The sequence below is a fragment of the Orycteropus afer genome, unplaced genomic scaffold (genome assembly GCF_000298275.1).
Source record: "Orycteropus afer afer isolate SDZICR_OR568_19922 unplaced genomic scaffold, OryAfe1.0 scaffold00336, whole genome shotgun sequence".
Taxonomy (NCBI): Eukaryota; Metazoa; Chordata; class Mammalia; order Tubulidentata; family Orycteropodidae; genus Orycteropus; species Orycteropus afer.
In genome coordinates this window covers 566,567-573,768 of record NW_006921923.1, presented here as the reverse complement: position 1 = coordinate 573,768, position 7,202 = coordinate 566,567, and the positions used below count along the sequence as shown (strand labels likewise).

Below are 7,202 nucleotides of genomic sequence, written 5' to 3'. Positions count from 1 at the left end.
TGATACTGCCTCGGAAACCCAAGGAGGGGTCGCTATGAGTCGGGTTTGACTCGACGGCACATAACAACAACAACAACAACAGTATCCAGAATATAAGTAGTTTGGCATGTGTGACGTAGCACATTATCACAAGCATGTTATTATTGTTGTTACCTGCCACTGAGTCAGCCCCAACTAATGGTGTGATCCCATGCACAACAGAAGGAAACGTTGCCTGGTCCTGGACCTGGATCATCCCCATGATTGACTGTGGACTGCACTTTGTGATCCGTAGGGTCATTGGCTTATTTCTGGAAGTAGATCACCAGGCCATTCTTCCTAGTCTAGCAGCTCTGCTGAAACTGGTTCAGCATCAGAGCAATAGGGAGTGCACTGGCCGGGAACCAAACCTGGGTCTCCCATATGGGGGGTGAAAATTCTACCACCGAACCACCATTGTCCACATAAATAGATTAAATTCACCTCTTAAAAGACCAATAGTTGGTTTGGGTCAAAAAGGAATCACAAGCATAGAGGTGGGTAAATTCGAAGAGGAGGAGATGGAACACAGAGATAGTGAGAAATGTGGATTAGTTGAAAAGGTGGGAGATAGATGTAGAAACTGATAAAAAGGAAAAGGAGGGGTTATAAATGCAGCATAGTACCAATTAACAATCTGACAGAGTTTTGATTATGGAGGTAAAGTATGAAGAAAGGATATCTTGGCAATGACAATGTGTGAAGATTATAGAAGAAAGAAGCTACGTGATATGAAACAAACTTAGGGTATTAATTGAATATTTTGTTTAAGAAATAGAAATTATATAAGCCAGTTACACAGTCAGGGTTCTGTCTAGCTAACCCTGCTCATAGCACCAACTGTGCAAACCAGTCCAGTGAGGCTGAGATCATCTACCTCGGTCACTAAATGTGTGATGGCTAATAAACCCCATTGTACAGCCAGGCGTCCTACAGAAATCTCAGCTTCCCTTCCCTGATCAGTCCAGATGCCAGCTTCTCCATATATCCTTTTCTCTCTAATCTCCATTCACCCAGAGCTAGGCCAGCTGGTACTAGCCCCTTCTGTGTTTCATAAACTCAATGATCCATTAGAATGACTCACAAACTACAGAGGAATGGTTATCTTTAATCTAGCAGGGAAAATAAAAACCATACAAACACATAGGGCCAGGCCTAGGAGGGAGCTTGGCTCAGAGCTTCCATGTCCCCAGAGAACATGCTTTCCTTCCCAAGAGATTTCACTTTCACCACCCCAGAAGCACCACTGAGCCTCCATCTATCAAGGCCTTTATTGGCCTCCCCACTTGGCCATGATAGATTACATCATTCCTGCTGAGGCTTAGTCAGCATCAGGCCCTCAGGTGGTTCCTCTTGGTCTGCTCAGCCACCACTTGGCCTCAGGTATTGTAGAGCTCTCGGGAACCAGGACCAAAGGCCAAATTGCTTACTGCAAGCGAGTTCCATGCCTTATACCAGTCAACTATTCTGAAAGTGGAGATACTAGAGAAAAGAACATGAGAATGAGGAGGAGAGACAGAGGAAATGATTATGCTTCAAATAAAAATAAGGGGAATTATTGAGGAGTTTACTCTGGTGACATAGTACCTAAGGCATTTGACTGCTAATCAGAAGGCTGGTGGTTCAAACCCACCAGCCACTCTTTGAGAGGAAGATTGGGCAATCTACTTCCATAGATACCGCCTCAGAAACCCAAGGAGGGGTTGCTATAAGTCGAACCGACTCGACAGCATTGAGTTTGGTTTTTGGATTTTTAGGGACAAAAGGAAAAATAATTCTATCATGTTCAGTGTGAAATAGTAACTGACAAATTAACGATTTGGCTAAGAGGTCAAGGGTAAAGAAAGAAAACCCAACACCAAACTCACTGCCATCGAGTTGATTCTGACCCCCACTGGGTTTCTGAGGCTATAAATCTTTACAGAAGCAGACTGTCCCATCTTTCTTTTGCAGAGCAGCTGGTGGATTTGAACCACCAGTCTTCTGGTTAGCAGCCAAATGCCTTAACACTATGCTCACTCACTGCTGAAGAGTTGAATCTGATTCATAGTGACCCCTCCTTGGGTTTCCGAGGCGGTATCACTACTGAAGTAGATTGCCCAACCTTCCTTCCAAGGAGTGGCTGGTGGGTTTGAACCTCCAGCCTTCTGGTTAGCAGGAAAATGCCTTAGGCACTATGCTACCAGAGCTCCCAACCACTACAAGTGGGAGCTAAACATATGCCAATAGTATCTCAAGAGTGCTATGACTGTAATTACTCAGAAAACGGAGAAAAGAAGGAGAATATTCTCAGTTTGAAGGCAGGAGAAGGAAAATATTCAAAAGAAAGTTAAAATAGATAGCAGAAGACAATCAAAAAAGTAACCATCTTCAGGCTGAAAAAGGGAATCAAGTATATGTATGCATGTACATGTTATGTACATAAAATAACATGACAAAAATGTCAAAATAAAACAATCTCAAATAAAAGCATTTATTAAACACAGGACTGTTGAGTTGTTAGATTTATATGACAGTCTTTGCCTTCCAAGAATTTGAATTCTAAAATAGTGCATCAAAGAGAAGTATTTTCAAATCTGCACGCAAAACCCTTTACTTCACCTTTAAACACAAAAACCTGTTACTGTAGAGTTGATTCTGACTCATAGGGACCCTAGAGAACAGAGTAGAATTGTCCCACAGGGTTTCCAAGGCTGTAATGTTTTTTAAGCATTAAAGGCCCTTAAATAAATTTTTATTGAATGAATAAAGTCTAGACAGTATTTCACATAACCATGTCTAATGTTGTACATCATCTTAGGAAGAAATAAAAAACCATAAGGAATAAAGTTGGCTATTTCTGTGGCATTTCTGTCCAGCTGCTATAGATCAGCAGTCTGGAAAGGCCCTTATCCTTTGGAATTGCCCTGGTCATAATAAGGATGTTGGAAGAAAAACCTTCTCCAAAAATTCCTTACAAATTCTTTACCCTTTGACTAGTTGAAAACTTATTTCTGGAGTTTATTATGGAAGCAAACTACCACATCTTTCTCCCACAGACAGGCTGGTGGTTCAAACTGCCAGCCTTTCGGTTAGCAGTCAAGTACTTCACTACCATGTCACCAGGGCTCTTTCATTACACTTCTATCACTTTTTAAATAAAACTATGTAAAATCTTATTTCCTTAATTATATACACTAGAAAAAGTAGTATTAAGAGAATGGGAGGAAGAACATAGGGATAAAGAAAAGAAGGGCTCACCTGAAAAGCAACAGTCGGAATATGGATATGTAAGGAGGCAGTGAGGAAAAGGAGAGCCCATTAGATACCAATTTTGAACGACATGAAATCATTTCGTTGCCTGGCAAAGTTTTGAGACTGGAGACAAGGTAGCCAAAATCACTGGAAGAAAGTCATTTTTGGCAACAGAAATATGTGCAAGATTATGAGTGCCTCATACTATGTAGAAAAGAATTTTTTCAGTTTCCTAAGCACATTAAAACAGGCAGTTAGTTGCATAAAACTATGCAACAAATAATTTGGAGGCTAGTGCCAGAATACATTTCCAGTCACTTAGGGAACTCTTCCAGCTCATTAAGCTGTAATCACCATCAAGTCCTTGAAAGCCATTCAAGACTTAATATGTGCCAACGTCTCAGTTCTAAAAGTACAAGAAAACAAGCAGATGGACTTCGGTTGCTTTTCTATGTACACAGAGGTTTATCACTTGATAGCCTAAACATTCAAGGTCATGAATCAGCCCATACATGAGAAATCCTATAGCTATCTTAGATTCAAAAGAGAATAGATACTATTTGTCAACTATATGATAGAACAAAAAAGAAAAATATCAAGAAATTAAAATTATTATTTGAATGACTATAACTAAGTACCAATGTTCTAGACCCTGGCAAAGGTCTACCAGGTTTTGGTAGCATTCCCCTATATAAATCACATTCAACTTTTAAAGGAAAATCACCACCATAACTTATGTGCAAAACTTTGTATTAAAATAGCATTGTTGTTGGGTTCCTTGGAGTTCTTTACAACTCATAGCAATCTCATGTGACACAATAGAACTACCTCATAAAGATTTCTAGACAGGAAGCAGATCACCAGATCTTTCTCCCACAGAGCTCCTGGGTGGATTCTAACTGCCAGCCTTTCAGTGAGCAGCCCAGTGCTTAACCGTTGTGCCACCAGGAGTCGTTATTAAATAGCATAGCAAAGTAATAAAAAGGCAAGGTTCTACCACAAGAAAACAGACAATTTACAGGCATGATTATTGTTCACTGATCAATTCTTTTTGGCTAGATAGAGATCATTGACTTTAGAGCTGAAAAATATCCGAACAGGTCATGTAACCCAACTTCCAAAAGCATTTACCTCCTCTACCTACCCACTGTCGTCGAGTTAATTCCAACTCATAGTGACCCTATGTTGTTGTTATGTGCCGTCAAATCGGACCCGACTCATAGCGACCCCTCCTTGGGTTTCCGAGGCAGTATCGCTATGGAAGTAGACTGCCCAACCTTCCTTCCGAGGAGTGGCTGGTGGGTTTGAACCACCAACCTTCTGGTTAGCAGTCAAGTGCCTTAACCACTATGCTACCAGAGCTCCCAGTGACCTTATAGGATGGAGAAAAACTGCCCCATACAGTTTCCAAAGCTGTAAATCTTTATGGAAGCAGAATGCCTCATCTTTCTCCTGTGGAGCAGCTTTGAACCGCTGACCTTTTCATTAGCAGCCAAATGCCTTAACCACTGCACCACTATAGCTCTTCCATCTTCTCTATAGTACCCCTGATAGAAAGCCTAGCTTTTTCCTTGAATAACTCCAGAAAGTTTACTTCTCTCAAGGCAGCCCATTGCATTTGTGGGAATGTCTATAAATTAGAAAATCTTTTAAAAATCTTTTTAAAAATGTAAATGTTTCAGTCCTGAGCTTCTGATCTATGCACAGGGCCCTGTGCTCAGGAATGCCCTGTTCTTGGTTTAATGCTCTGGTGTCACTGTCTTGAAATTCTTAATAATTTTTAACAGCAACAAAAAAACTCACTGCCATTGAGTCGATTGAGACTCATAGCGACCCCCATTAGGGTTTCCAAGGTGGTAAATCTTTAAGGAAATAGATTGCTCCATCTTCCTTCCATGGAGTAGATGGTGGGTTTGAACTGCCAACCTTCTGGTTAGCAGTCAAATGCCTTAGGCACTATACCACCAGCGCTCCTAAATTTTTAACAAGGGGCCCTGAATTTTCACGTTGCACTGGGCCCTGCTAGTTAGATAGCCAGTGCTAGTACAGTGGTCATCTCTAAACAGTGGAATGATGGATGATGATGATTTTCAGAAACTATATACACAGTTTCTGAAATTATAACAATGAATTTATTTTTTCATTTTTATGATAGAAAAGCAAAGCTATTTCTTACACACCAAAAACAGAAAAAGGATTATCTTTTTTAAGATAAATAAGTCTTTCTTCCAACTCTGGGCAATATAAAATGTACTCTACTCAACATGACAGATATTCAAATATTTTAATTATAGTGATCTTGTTTTCACTTTTGTTGTATGGAATTGTCTAGACCTCTTATTATTTCTTCTACTATTCTTTTAACAAACCTATTTGGCAAAATCCCTTTTAAAATGTGGCATTCAAACTCGAACATTAGACCTGGTCTGGAGAAATGGAGGCTTTTTATACTTTGGGCTCCATGGTTCTATTAATGCTGTTTAAAATGATATTAGCTTTTTGAGCACTCTGGTAGCATAGTGCCTAAGGCACTTGACTGCTAACCAAAAGGCTGGTGGTTCAAACCCACCAGCCACTCCTTGGAAGGGAGGTTGAGCAATCTGCTTCCGTAGTGACACTGCCTCTGAAACCCAAGGAGGGGTTGCTATGAGTCGGGGCCGACTCGACAGCACACAACAACAACAACATATCATATTATCATATTAATCTTGTGGTCAATTAACCTACTTTGAACTTTTTCACCAATATAAATAACAACATATGTATGCTCTGTTCTGTACGGCTATGTTTCAAACCTAAATGCAGTTTACATTCATTTACCCATGTTAAATTTTATCACATTGATTTCAAATGAGCATTCTAACCTGTCCAGATCTTTCTGAATTTTAATTTTATCATTCATGACAGTGATTCACAATTGGAAGAGTTTTTGAAACTACTCAAGCTCAGTCCCCAGAGATTCTGATTTCATTGGCCTGAGCATCCTATTTTTCCCTTAATGTTATATTACAACATTTTAAAAACATATATTAAAAATAAAATACTGGAACCTCCATGTGCCCATCACCTACTTTCAATAATTACCAATACTTTGTTAATTTTCTTTCATTTATCCCTCCTGTTATATTTTTAAATAACTTCCAGATGTCATATCATTTCATCCATAAATAGTCCAGTCTTATCTGGTTTTTTTAAAAAGGTCGACAGCTGAATCTAATGTCCCAACCAGTGTTGAGAACCACTGACCTATAGTATTAAGTGTACCCTACAATTTTGAGACACTTGAAAATTTGATATGTATTTCTTTCCTGTATTCAGTCAATGGTAGTGTTGAACAGGTAGCACCAGGGCTGAGTTTTGGAAGAGAGGCCATTAAAAAAGCCACAGCTTGAAGATGGTACTCATTGTCAATGTGCTAATTTACTATACAAATTGAAGCATACTTTAGTTAGACAAAGGAGCTCTGGTGGTGAGTAGTTGAGGCATTTGGCTGCTAACCAAAATGTCAGTGGTTCAAACCCACCAGCTGTTCTGCAGGAGAAAGATGAGGCAGTCTGCTCCTGTAAAGATTTGCAGCATTGGACAGCCTATGGGGCAATTCTACTCTGTCCTATAGGGTTGTTATGAGTCAGAATCAACCCAGTGGCACTGGATTTAGTTTTGGTTTTAATTAGATAAATTGACTCTTTTTGTTTATAAAATAGATCGAGGGCACTGTGTAAAGCAACACTATTCTAGCTCAATAATAGTCATTTAAATAAATTTCCCAACTATAAACATGATTTATTTCCATTCTAAGTAAAATGTTTGATTACCAACTTAAGCCATAGAAATGATTGCTGGAACCTTATAGAGGATTCTACCTTGCCATAAATTGCCATGCTTACCAAGTCAAACAAGTAAGTACTTTTACTGAATTTTTTATAATATCAGTTTCATTAAATGTCAGT

General features: G+C 39.4%; 1 protein-coding gene across 1 annotated transcript in view; it reads right to left on the bottom strand.

Moving 5' to 3' along the window:
* Positions 1 to 7,202, bottom strand: part of TBC1D8B (TBC1 domain family member 8B) — a 122,637-nt gene that overhangs the window by 87,070 nt on the left and 28,365 nt on the right. The gene's annotated exons all lie outside the window — the stretch shown is intronic.